General features: G+C 39.2%; 1 protein-coding gene across 2 annotated transcripts in view; it reads right to left on the bottom strand.

Moving 5' to 3' along the window:
- LOC134213044 (probable nuclear hormone receptor HR3) overlaps positions 1-14,319 on the bottom strand; it is a 566,164-nt gene that overhangs the window by 464,474 nt on the left and 87,371 nt on the right. Inside the window, exon 1 of one of the 2 annotated variants that reach the window (XM_062691557.1) lies at positions 236-568. The exons of the other annotated variant lie outside the window; for it this stretch is intronic. The gene's annotated coding sequence lies outside the window, so the exon portion shown is untranslated. Of the gene's footprint in view, positions 1-235; positions 569-14,319 lie in introns of those variants that run through there. 2 annotated transcript variants of the gene reach the window in all.

Genomic DNA, 14,319 nt, shown 5'->3' with positions numbered 1-14,319 from the left:
ACTAAAGCTTCACACCCGGTTTTCCGGTTGAAAACATTCTTCAATAAATGTTTCGTAATATCATGAGAATCGAACCTTTATGGTCACAACTTTGTTTCTTTGTTAGGAATGATTACGAACATCACAAGTTCAAGGAGGAGGGAATCTCGAAATGGAATGCAGTTTCGGGCATAATTTGCTTCAATCACATATGGAGGAAGGGAGGGCCACTGAATCATTTTCCGAAGACACTTACTCATTTCCACATAGCTGTAGCCAATGATCTCTAATCTTTGAAAATATTCATCCAAACGAAAATCTCACGAACACGTGTCAAATTTAATCCCAATAAAAGGCACTGATCACTAAGAAATCCAACCAGGAGTTCTGCCAGCCGTACGAATCCTTCAGGCACTACGTAATCCTTATCACCACCCACAAGGATCTTCCCGTAAACACACTCGCGAACGAAACCCAGCTGCGGAGCGACACTCTCGTCAGTTCAATCCGATCGTCCCGGTACGAAAATGTGCGGCACCGGCTGGTAGGCAGGCGGGCGAGATGCGTTCAATGCGATGTACGGCGAAAGACTGGCCATAGAGAAACCAACAAAACATAATATTTCCACACGCTGCCAACTCCGAAGGCTGAGGCTGCTGGCATCAACAGCGGCAACCAGCAGCATAGGAGAGGCCCACCAAGAGACCTCACGAGACCGTCACGTTGTCGTTGGCGGTGGGTGGACGGGTGCTGCCGCGGGGTGGTGATTCGCCTCTTTTCGGTTTCTCTTTTGGCTGGCTCTTTTTTTTTTGTGAGCTGCGATTTCCAACTAAATTTTCCTCTCTTTTCGATCATGTGCTGGGGCACTCTCGCGAGCGCACTTCAAAAAGTAGGTACCGAAGAAACTTACATTGAAGCGAAATGCATCAAAACGAGGGGATGCGGTATTTTAAATGTTTCGCTTAGTTCAATCGTATGTAATAACATATTTTTTAGTTTCTAAAAATCAAGAGAAAATATATTTAATTTAAACAAAAATATAAGAACCCTCCGATTTTTGCAAAACAAACAAATGACACATTCATTTTTATTCTTGAAAGTACCACTAGAATCTCCATTTCATTAAACTTTAAAAAAAGAAGATATTCGAGTCGGAATACACAATCAGAAATATTTTTAAATTTCGGTTTGAGTTCCTCTCAACATTTGAGAAAAAGCGTAGTATGGGAAACTAGGAATTATGGAACAGTTGCTTTAGAACTGAAATTTCCTTAACTTTCCTTCAAATTCAACACACTTTCAACTATATCAAGTTGTTCGCTAATTAATTATTGACAATTCAAAAATCTTCATTCGATTCTATGAGAAGTTTTCTAAAATGTTTACTATAAAGTGGAGGCGAGCTAAAATATCATTTCATGCTCATTTCATGCTCATGACAATTAAGCCGTTACAAATATTTAATTGAAATTAAAAAAAGGGGGGGAGGGGTATAATAAAAATAAAAAAATTAAAAAAATCCTCGGATTTGTTAAAGAATGGTTTGAAAATTCTCAAAATAATCTGATTTTTGTTGTCCCTCAAAAATATTATTTTAGGCAAGAAACCCGTAGTGGAGGCATAATTGTTTTTAAATATTTGTATCGACCTTATGATAAATTTATAATTTGAATCGCAAAATTTGAAATGAAATGATTAAGGTGATTATAGAATAAAGCCAGAAATCGATCATTTTAACTAAACCACGTGCTTTTCAATATTTTTCAAGCGCACGAGATGAAAGAACCATAACGCGCATGGGGCTGAAATAATGGTAGATCGTTTGCTTAGTTATGCTGAACAATCATAAATTGAGTTTCGGCACTGTACGAAACCTATTACGCCAGATTTGGGCTTTTGGAAATGTATGTAGATAAACGTGTGGTGAGTTTAAAATTCACCACACGCTTATCTACATACATTTCCAAAAACCCAAATCTGTATATACCCAAAATAGTTTTCGTATAGCGCCGAAACTCAAATTATGATTGTTCAGCATAACTAAGCAAACGATCTACGATTATTTCAGCCCCATACGCGTTATGGTTCTTTCATCTCGTGCTCTTGAAAAAATATTGAAAAGCACGTGGTTTTCAAAATGGCTGATTTCTGGTTTCATTGTATAATCACCTAAAAACTGAAAGAATATTGGACTGAAGCTTCTCATGATTGTTTTTGAAATAATGAAATATTGTAGGAACCCGAAGGGTGAATAACAAACTCGCAACATAAATGTTACCAATTTTCATGTGTATCATATTTTGTTATTTTTACGTTAGTTACGAGTAACATAAAGCAGCAGGATTGAATCTTAAAGAGAAAAGAACAAGTCTCTCACTTATCATCTCTGTATACATATCCGATATGTAGCATACCGCGAGAGACTTTTTTCGCAAGCTGTCACGATAGAGAACTGATTCGGGATGTTATACCCCATGATAAATTTCATTTAGAAAGCTCCAAATGCAGAAAGCACTGGCATCATCAGAATTTCAACTTGTTATATACAGCTGTGCAGTAACCAACACGAAATGAGCGAAAACAAAATGAGCAGCACCATTTTTCTGTGGGAGCTGCCTATCCGATTCTGTTTTTTCGCACTTGTATACAAGTTTGATAAATTTGTTATCATGGCTTGTTATGATTCGAACAGTTTTTGCCTCTGCTTTTTATCGTTGTTCGTTATCGTTTGAAAGCGATTTCTGTAAAACCTGGAAAGCAGCATCTCAGCAAACAAATTTTCTTATCGTAGACAAATTTGCTATTTATATGTTAATATTGCAACCTTAACTTATTTTGTTATTCATTAACCACTAGCAGACCTGACGAACTTCGCGTTGTATAAAATTGATTTATTCTCTATCTTTTATTTTACATTCGCCATTTTTTTTGTCTTCGAAAACCTCCATACACCAAATTTGGTTGGGTTTATTTGATTAGTTCTCGAGCTATGCAGAAATTTTTATTTCATTCATATGGGATCCCCCTTTCGAGATGAGGGAGGTGTCTCGAACCACTACAGAAACGTTTATTATCTTCCAAAATCGTCACATGCTAGATTTAATTTCATTTGCTTGACTAATTCTCGAGTTATGAAGAAATTTGTGTTTCATTTGTATGGGAGCCTCCCTTTCCGAAGGGGAAGGGTTCTTGAACCATCTCAAGAACCTTCCCCGGCCCCAAAAACCTCTGCATATAAATTTCCACGCTTATCAGCTCAGTAGTTTCGGAGTCTATAAGGGTCAGACAGACAGAAATTCATTTTTATGCATATAGAAGAAGAAGAAGAAGATTAACACTTTCTATAACTAATTTTGATATTTTCTTTTCTGTTATTATTATGCCCTTGGTGTGCGACTAAGATGGGAAACTAAGTTATTTATGAGCTATCTGCTTTACAAATGTCTGTTATTATTTTTGTTATATTATTTAGAAACAACATCTAACAAACCAATATCAGATCTTCTACCCGTGAGCGCCAAGAACTCAAAGCAGTTTCCTTTGTGCCTTTAAAAAACTCAAACATTCCCATTGAGAATATTACTGCTCCGTAGATAATAATAGCAATATAGATTCAAAAACTGAAATTATTATCAGACGAGCTCGGTGGTCTAGTGGCTACCGCTTCTGCCTTATAAGCAGGAGGTCGTGGGTTCAATTCTGGCTCGTCCCTTTCCTACTTTGTATTTCTATCTTAGTTCTTTCTGTGTTTCACGTTCTACCAGAACGATTCCTACTGTTAAACCTTCAACACTAACAATCCAAAAACCTCCCGTGGCACCTATGAGAGGTCGTAGAGTTCTCTGCATCTTTCTTAAGTAGGTGTCCAACTAACCATCCTTCCCCTTCCTCAGCATTCGCAAGGACGTGGCCAGGACAGATCTCGACTATTGGAGAAGTGCATTGCTCCCATTCAAGAGATAGCGATTAGTCCCAAATCAATATCTGTGGTAACGGATGAATGTGTTGCTACTCTCATACAATAGTCTTGGCTTGTACCACCTACGAATTTGTGCGAAATGCTCAATGCTAATGCTAATGCTAAAAACTGTAATTATTATCAATACAAAACATTAAGGATTCCAATACATTCATTTTGTGAAATTATTGGTAGGCAGAAGCTGTACGACCGTAATCAGTTTAAATTCAATTTTATTGGCATATCGGTCTCGATGCTGCTCGTATAGAGGAAGGGAGCAGCGTGTGTGCGAAAGCAGATGGGAAAGAAACGGAGTCGGAATGTTATCGCTAGACTGCGACAAGTGTGAAAATGGTTTGAAAGGTATTGAAGTATGCGAGGGCCATTTGAGAATAATTAAATTATCGAAGCGTCCGTCTTTGCCGTACATCATTTCTGGGGATGGCTCGGGCAGTGAATGAAAGTCTGAAGGTCCTTGAAGTATGACAATCGTCAGTACGGGTCTGGGTCATTTGGCATAAAGTCATTTGGCATAACGCCATTTGGCATAAGGTCATTTAGCATAAAGGCCATTTGGCATAATGGTCATTTGGCATAACGGACATTTGGCATAATTTAGAACTGCAAGAAAAGAGTGGGTCATTTGGCATAACGGACATTTGGCATAATTTTGAACTGTGAAAGCGAAAGGGATATTTCATGTAATGTTTAGCGTAGATAAAGCAGGTCGAGGCTGATAAATTTAGACTGATGGTAGACATTTTCCGGAAGAATGAAATAACAAAAACGGCAGAATTGCTTCGAGGGAGGGACCACGTCCATCATTGACCTTTTTCGGCTACATACCTACTTTTAAAGTAGGGTTTACATCCACCATTGCTTCAATCTGGGCATGCACCTTAGGACCGGATCAAATCCGCCATTGCCTTAATCCGGGCTAGCGCCTTACTTTAAAAACTCAAGCAATACACTTGTCGTAGACGAGTTACTAAAACCAATCAAGTCACATATGAGTTACTGCAACCAAATCAATCTGAATTGTGCTACTCGGGGAAGAGATCACATCTACCATTGATTTATTCCCGACAAGCACCTACTTACAAAGAAGGAGTCACATCTACCATTGCCATAATCCGGGCAGGGCCTACTTTTAAAGAAGGGATCACATCAACCATTGCCTCATTCCGGGCGCAGGCGCATCCTTTCAAAGAAGGAATCACATCCACCATTGTCATAATCCGGGCAAGCGCGTACTTTTAAAGAAGGGATCACATCCTCTATTGCCATAAACCATGCAAGCGTATACTTTTAAAGAAGGGATCGCATTCACCATGGCCTTAATCCGGGCATGCGCCTACTTTTAAAGAAGGGATCGCATCCTCTATTGCCACAATCCATGCAAGCGCCTTCTTTTTAAAGAAGGGATCGCATCCACAATGACCTTATATCCGGACAAGCGCCTACTTTTAAAAAGAGATCATATCCTCCATTGCCATAATCCGGCCACACGCCTACTTCCAAAGAAGGGATTACATCCACCATTGCTCTAATCCGGGCATGCGCCTACTTTTCCTCTGCATTGTAAATGCATTCTTTCCACGAGAGGATGATGTATTTTTAATATTGTTATCGACGGGTGTAATATTTACTATTCCGGGGTGTTTCCAGCACCACTTAGTCACCATTCAGCGAACGCAAAGAAAGGTTATGCTAAATGTCCATTATGCCAAGAGACCGTTATGTCAAATGGTCTTTATGCCAAATGACCTTATGCCAAATGGCGTTATGCCAAATGACTTTATGCCAAAATGGCCCGCTCCCTGTCAGTACCTATTTCGTACGTAAGAATATCCTCAACATTGACCTTCCCACCAGCACACCTGCTTCCAAATAGACCATGTTCTGAACATTATTATTGATTTCTTGCTTTGGACATCTGAAGAAGTACCCTAGAAGCTGGATGAGAAGATATAAGCGGTACAGTGTACCGAAGGCAGAAGAGGGTGGCCTGGTCTGTCTGAGGTGTGCTGGAGGTCTGCTTGAGATCCGCAGCATCAAGGATGAGTTGCTTATCATCAGAATGGAAGAAATAGACAAAGGAATACATGCCAATTTCATCAACTTGTGGCGCAAAGCTTAGTTCATTTATGGCTGTAAGTATCATAAGGGCGTAATTGCATCGATATATTCCTCTTCGTTGATGTTCTCTTTCAATTTATGTAGAGAAGTAAGGTAACTTGTTATTGATTTAAAATAGTTTGGAGTAATAAAAGATGATTGCATCTTAAAACAAGTTATAAAAAAAATACCGATGAAAAAAAATCGATCAATGCACTTGCACCCTGGATGCACCATTAGGGTGGTTCAAAAATCGATTTTGCTCCACAGTGTTCATCTGATTCTTTACCATGTTCTGAGCGTCCTCTGAAAATTTGAGCTCATTTGGATTAAAACTAATTAAGCACAAGCCGTTTCTAAGTTTGCATGCAAATTAGTATGGGGAATTAATTTTTCATTATACTGTTGATGACGCTTCCCCATCAAGCGCATGTTAAAAGAAAAACCTACATAGCTAGAAGGAATACTCAACAGCTTTCACTCAGTGAAAACCATAGAAGTCAAAACTAAGTACCTAAGTGGTGGCTGGCAGAGAACGTGGCAGTCCAAAAAGTGCTGGTCTCGAGGTGTAAATGGATGCGATGCGGTTTAAGGTGATTATACAATCGGGCCATGTGGTGAATTTCAAATTCACCACACGGGTTTCTACTCCTATTATCAAAAGTTCAAATCTAGCGTAATAATTGTCGTACAATGCTGAAATTAAAGTCGATTGTTTAGCATGAGTAAGCAAACAATCTACGGATGTTTCATTCCCATGGGAGTTGTGGTTCTCTCAATTCGTGCTCTTGAAAAATCACTAGAAAAAGCACGTGGTTTCCAAGATGACCGATTTGTGGCTTTGTTGTATAACCACCTTAAGGTTGTCGACGAAGTCATATATCTTGGAACGCTCGTCACATGTGGTAATGACGTTAGCCGCGACGTGGAAAGTCGCGTATCCGCTGCAAGTAAGACTTTCTACGGTTTGCGTAGCCAGCTAAAGCTTCGCAGCTCACAGACACGGACAAAACAAGCTCTGTACACATCGTTGATGCGTCCAGTTGCCCTGGGGTTGCTTGAGGCAACAAGGTGTTTCCTCGATTGATAAGCAGTGTAAACCGTGCGCGAAGGCGCACAACGAAAAAGTAATTACCAATGCATTCTGGTTGAGTGGGGACTGTGGCCTCAAGACGTTTACAACAAGATTAGCAATCATGGGGATCGGCTTTATCTAATCCATACTAAGCACGGTTCCATCGCCACACGTCGTCTTTTCCGTAGCAAGCTCTACTCTTGTGCTTCTAGACAAACACGACGGAACTGTCGCAATCGCTTAGTCACTGCCATTCTGTCATCATTGGTATGGAAATGTAAATGAAACATTGCATGCTGTAAAAAAAACTAGTCGTGAATTTTTTTGTTAGAACTTCGAAAGCAAAACAAATTTCAAAAATTTTAGAGAATTTAATTCTAAGCATTTTTGCTTAAAAAATATTTATTTTATCTCATATACAGGGGTTAGACAAAAAGGTTGAGATAAGCAAAATTTTGTCGAAGTTCAAATCAGCATAACTTTGCGTAGAATGATCCGATTTCGATGAAACCGGGGCCTTCGGACGCGGAAACTCTTCTAGTATACTAGTAGTAACCTCAGATTGGACCTTGTCCACCGGAGTTGTTCCGGGTTTTCCGAGGGTATGTTAAAAATGCATTTTTTCTTTGGCTTGTCGTTTTATCTGACGTTTACTGCCATCGTGTTTTACACTCTTCCTGGAAACTAGAACTAATATGCTGACCAATGCTGGCTGCAGATCGAAAGTTCGTTTGGTATACGCAAAGATATGGCCATTTTCGTAAAATCGGTACGGGATTGACCATACACCCTGAACAAATGCCACTTTCGCAGAACACCCGGAACCTGTTACAATTACAGTCGCCATAATGTATCTTTAATAAAGATCCTACATTAATCGCCTTGGGAAAACATGAATTTTGACACCCATATACGCATAGTTCCAGACGGTGCCATAACCGGTCCCTCCTGGAAGGCCCTTGGAACCTGCTATAAAGGTGGCCGTGGACACTATCATTCTGGAAACGTTTCTGCAGTTATCGTCTCGCAAAGCCATGAAGATAGATACCCATATTTGCATTATTCCGATCTGTTATCATTGCATTATGTTCCCGGAACGGTTTTTTACGGAAATGGCCATGTCTCTGCGTAGTTTTGATGGATTCTCGATCTACAGCCACCATTAGCCGGCATATTAGTTCTAGTTTTTGGAGAGAGCATAAAACACGACGAAAGTAAACGTCACATAAAATGACAAGCAGTGGAAAAAATGCATCTTGAACATACCTTCAGGAAAACCCGGAACATCTACGGTACAAGGACCAATCTTAGTTAGGCGGTATACTAGAAAAGCGTCCGGTTCTGATGGTCCTGATTTTATCAAAATCGGATCATTGTACGCAAAGTTATGATGATTTGAATTTCGACATAATTTTACCTATCTCAACCTTTTTGTCTAACCCCTGTAGGTAATGTTTGAGGCCGATACAAATATTTAAAATCTATTTTGTTTCCCCCCCCACCTCGGATTTTTTTTGCCAAAAAATAATATTTTGAAGGGGCAACAAAATAAAATTCAGATACTTTTGAGGATTTTCAAAACATTCTTTAACAAATCCGAGGAGTTTTTTTTCGCTCTAATATTTATTTTTTATTTTGGGGATTGACCTTCGGAGACCAGTAGGATAAAAAAGTTAATTAAATATTTGTAACGGCCTTATAAAAAATATTACTAAATTTAGATAAAAAAAACTGTTTTCGAAAACTGTCTCAGCATGGCTTCACGGTCATTGGATAGCGCATCTTACATAAGATAGTTGATAGTTTCATTTTTAAGCATGGTTTAGCACTTTTTTATGTTAAAATTTTATTTTCATGAGAGTTCTACTGTAGCTAGCAGCAAATATTAGCAAAAAAATCAATCGCATTCTGAAACTATTCTAGTTTGTCCATCTTCGTCCCCTTTGGTCTGACTATCGTATTAGTTTTGCCTTTTACATTAATTCGAACTCAACATATTGAATAGAGAAAGGTATAATCACCATTTGGGGATAAATTTGGATTTTGTCTGAAAAATCAGCTATTCTATGAGAGAATCGTTCTTTTCCGAAATTAAGTAAATCCGTGTTTTTATTTTGCCTTTCGATTCAAGTTTAGCAATGATCAATATCGGCGCTGGCCACGTCCTTGTAGTCAGTTAGAAAGAGGGAAGAAAAAATATTAGGGGTTTTTGCTTTTTGAAGACCGTGTTTATCTCTGCGTATCCACAAAAATCACAGGAAGGATTATCAGTTAGTCGGTAGGCATCGTTGGATCTGGATTCACTCTGATAAGCGATGCGATCGTGCCACTTTTTACAAAGCGATTTTATCTAACTATGATTCTGCCGAACAAAGCAGAACAAACTTACTACTTGCACACCGAGCAGGAATACGATCAAGCGCGTATCAATTGATTTACTTCTCGACCGCACAAAGTATCATACCAGATCGTTCGAGGTGTCAATGAACCGAGCATGGACAATAGTCACCATGCATGCCCGATGGCATATGAAAACCGTGGAGGATCGCGTTTTGGACGACGATGGGCATTATTCTTTACTTATTTGCCCGATAGTTTCTGCAAACTATGGAAGATCGCACTTGTCTCGACCGGAGCAAAACGCAATACAAGCGTACGATCCACCGAATATCAAATAGATATTTTTTCTTCCTCCCGTGACGAATAACACACGCACTGTACTTACTTTCCCGATGGCTATTCAAAGTTTTCAATTTCACAAATTATATAAAAAAAGTTAGAGATGTTCACCTGTTCTAAAGATACATTAGTCTTCGATTCACCATACAACCCGATTGTGAGTAACCGTGCGTCTCCATGAACTTTGAAAATCGTTCCATGTATACCGAGATTCTTGAACTAAGTCCAATAACTTGAATACGGCTCCGTTATGCTCAAAAAGTTTTCTAAGCAAAAACACTATTATATAAATATGATTTGCTTTTTCAAAATGTATTTGACGTAGAATAGTGTATGGAATCATGGAATATATGAATCATATGAACTTTAAAAACAATGTCAATTGGGCTTCAAAAGATAGTTTGATAAATCGAACATACAGGGGATAGACAAAAAGGTTAAGATAGGGAAAATATTGTCGAAGTTCAAATCAGCATAACTTTGCGTGAGGCCGTCTCCGATCAATTTCGATGCGAAACCGGAACCTTCGGACCTTGAGAAACTCTTCTAGTATATATTGCCCACAGCTGACAAAACCTCAGATTATTACATAGCCCACCGGAGATGTTCCAGGTTTTCGAGAATATGTTAAAATGCTTTTTTCTTTTGCTTGTCGTTTTATCGGCGTTTACTGCATCATGTTTTACACTCTCACTGGAAACTAGGGCTAATAACTTTGACCAATGCTGGCTGCAGATCAACGAAAACTCGTTAGGTATACGCAAAGAATACTGAGCCATTTTTTCGAAAAATCGGTACGGGACCCTAGAACAAAATGTCACTTTCGCATGAACACTCGGAGACCTGTTACAAATTGTTGAAGTCTTACAGTCACTGTAATGTATCTTTAGCCAAAGGAGTCTCCATAATTCATCGGCTTGGAAAAACTTGAATTTTGACACCCGCCTGCGCATAGTTCCAGACGGTGCCAAAACCGGCCCCTCAGGAAGACCCTTGGAACCTGCTATAAGGGTGGCAGTGGAACCTATCATTCTGGAAATGGTAATCATCGTCTCCCATAAAGCCATGAGAGATAGATACCCATATTGCATTATTCCTATCTGTTATCATGTCATTTATATTCCCGGAACCGTTTTTACGGAAATGGCCCTTAACTCTGCGTAGTTTGATGGATTCTCGATCTACAGCCACCATTGGCCGGCATATTAGTTCTAGTTTTTTGGAAAGCATAAAAACATGGTGAAAGTAAACGTCACATAAAATGACAAGCAGTGGAAAAATGCATCTTGGGCTATACCTCGGGAACATCTACGGTGGCCAATGAATGCCAATCTTAGGTTTACCGAAACAGGACGGTATTATACTATAAAAGCATCCGGTTCTGATGGTCCTGATTTTATCAAAATCCATGGATCATTCTACATAAAGTTATGATGATTTGAATTTCGATTTATAATTTACCTACACAGAAAAAAAAATTAGCTGAAAAGTAAACAGCGCATGTAAAACTTGCAAGATGCGGATATCTACGCTATTCCTACGCTGAAACAGTTTCTCTCTTCCTAACAAGTTTGCGTACAACTTGCAAGCAATATTGATGATTCACGTTAAATGTGTATACATTTAGGCTATACCACACGCGTGGAATTACGCTAATAATGATGTTCCATTTATGTGCATGATTTTGAGCGTAAATTTCATTGAATTTTTCTATCTGTGTATCTCAACCTTTTTGTCTAACCGTAACCTTCGATAAAAAAAATGTTTAGGCACAAAGCACAATATATTTGTATAAGCTTACCAACAATGTATTAATATTGAAAATCGATGGTTGCGAACCTAGCCTTATTTCCATTGATATGCTGACCCCTAGGATCAGTATAAAAATGTTGGAGTTATGACAGTTTTGGTGAGTCAAGAGTTGACAAAAATCGAGAGGTGTATGAAAATGATTTCATGTATAACTAACTAGAGGTCTATCTTTCTGAGGAATGTAACTCATATCCATCATATTGTTGCCAAAAGTTTCGAAATGAAAAACAAAATAGCCATTTTTGAGAACCTCGTGCAAATAGTGGCCCGGCGAGAATTATTCTCTTGTTGAAACCCTGAGACATCAACACATTTTTGAATAATAAGAGAATGTAACAATTTCATTTTCCACATTCTCTGTGTATTTTCTACAAAGTTGTTAACCAAAGAAAACTACATGTAACCTTCAATCACTCAATCAACAAAAGTTATTTCTTCTTCTTCTTCTTCTTACTGGCATTACATCCCCACACTGGGACAGAGCCGCCTCGCAGCTTAGTTCCATTGTTCATTAAGCACTTCCACAGTTATTAACTGCGAGGTTTCTAAGCCAAGTTACCATTTTTGCATTCGTATATCATGAGGCTAACACGATGATACTTTTATGCCCAGGGAAGTCGAGACAATTTCCAATCCGAAGATCGCCTATAGACCAGCACCGGGAATCAGAACCCGGCCACCCTCAGCATGAGTGCTTGCTTTGTAACCCGCGCGTCCTATCGCACGGGAGGGAGGAGGCCCACTATTTCTTAATTATCAATAATATTGAAGATGATTATACTTTATTAAACTAAATATTTGTAACGGCCTAATGTGCTAGTTTATTGGCCTTTCCAGAAAGTCTATATCTTCTATAATATATGATTAGGGCTTGAAAACCAAACGTTAACAAAGTATTCTTTTGACGATTCTATGCTCATGGTTTACGCGAGATATATTGTTCGCTAACGCCAAAATTGCTCGTCGCATACCCTTACAACCAACTGTACATTTGCTCGTTCTCCGAATAATTGAAAACAAAACTGTGAATTCAACCACGCTCTAGCTCTAGATAAGGTCGTGCCGCACACAGCAACATGCGCCATTTACAGCCCCTATGTTCTATGCTAGCTAAAGGAAGTCACAGCCGAACGTCTCGCCACCTACCACCCACTTTCGAACAACCACCACAGCATTGAGCAGCACAGACTGACGGTATGCTACACTCGCGTTCCTAGACTCTCCACGTTCTCTTCTATGCTGCGGTGTCTTATGTTTGCTCATTGCACCGCGCGATGTCTTGCTCTCCATCGAGAACATTAATCTGTTTTGGCCACGCGGTTGATATCCAACTATGCACAAGTAGTGGCGTGCTCTCTTCTTCTAGGTGAGAGTTACGAACTTCTTGGCTCTCTCCGAGTGGGGTTCGTGCTTTACAATTTATTCACCGTTGTAGCATTATTATTTATTGCCTACCTCGGCTACTCGGCTTGTAGGTACTATAGAAGTCGACTCACCTACCACTGGGTTTCTATGCTAAGGCAGTTCGTTGACTGTGTTTCTTATGGATGGAGGGCTTGGTGGAGAAGCGGAGCTAGATGATGAACTGGCGATTTAATGAGGGAAAATACTGCACGATTGCTAGATCAAAATAACTCTGTAGTATGGGAATTGTTTTGTTCATTTAAATTTTTAATTACAATCAAATAGTTCACCAAACCAACTTTTAAAACTTTAAAAATATTGTTCGCAATTCTATAAACAACTTCAGAAAAATGATGAAAAAATACTTTCATGGTTGTCCAGATCGAATAAAAAATAGCTTAATTAATTAACGATTTTTTTGAAATATTACAGTACAGACAGTGCTTTTTGCACTTTACTTTTGCCAGTAAGACTATTACTATTCTTATTTAGTTGGCATCCTAATGGAGCTACAGAAACGGAACTTCACAAAAAGAGATATCATCTTTCCCCCAATCTTTCAATAATGCACGGTATGGTGCGGCGGTGTACACTGTACATGTACTCGTAGGCGCACCTTCCTCAGCTAATCATTAAACATACGGTATTATTACTCTCGCAGCCACATGAAAGACGAGAGCCAAAATGGCGAAGAACCGAACGGAAATAGGAAAGAACCCCAAAGTTTGGCCTCCTACAGGTTTGGTGCTGCGTCCGCTGGCTGGTTGGCTGGCGGTGCTTGAACTAAGCCTTTGCGTCTAAGTCGAGGTGGTGAGAACCGAGGAACTATCAAACATGGCGATGGTACAAGTGCGACAGGGACGGTTGAATGTACAGTAAAGTACCATCATTATTATGATCATAATCACATGAAGATGGCTATAAATTTTCTTGTCTGTTTTTTTTTTCAAAGCTCTGATAGACGCTTCGCTATTCAGACGATTACGTGGCATCGTTCTCCTTTATCAAAATTAGCATGCCTAGAGAGATTGATGTCTGGAAAATGAGCTCTCAATAGTAGCTGGGGGTAAGGCATGTTGTGAAGTAGTCGAATGTTGTTGATGTATTAGCATCCAGGTGGAAAACTAATGAAAGGTATTGTTTTATTTTAAAGTCCACACTTAAAAAATAACTAACTCGAAAATATTCGGGACGAATAAATATTTTCTCAGAAACTACTAATAGAGATCTCTAATTCTATCATGAACATGTACGTCTAAGTTTGGAAGATGATATTAGCATTTCCATATCATTA

This window comes from Armigeres subalbatus, chromosome 2 (assembly GCF_024139115.2).
Source record: "Armigeres subalbatus isolate Guangzhou_Male chromosome 2, GZ_Asu_2, whole genome shotgun sequence".
Taxonomy (NCBI): Eukaryota; Metazoa; Arthropoda; class Insecta; order Diptera; family Culicidae; genus Armigeres; species Armigeres subalbatus.
This window is presented reverse-complemented; position numbering and strand designations above follow the sequence as displayed.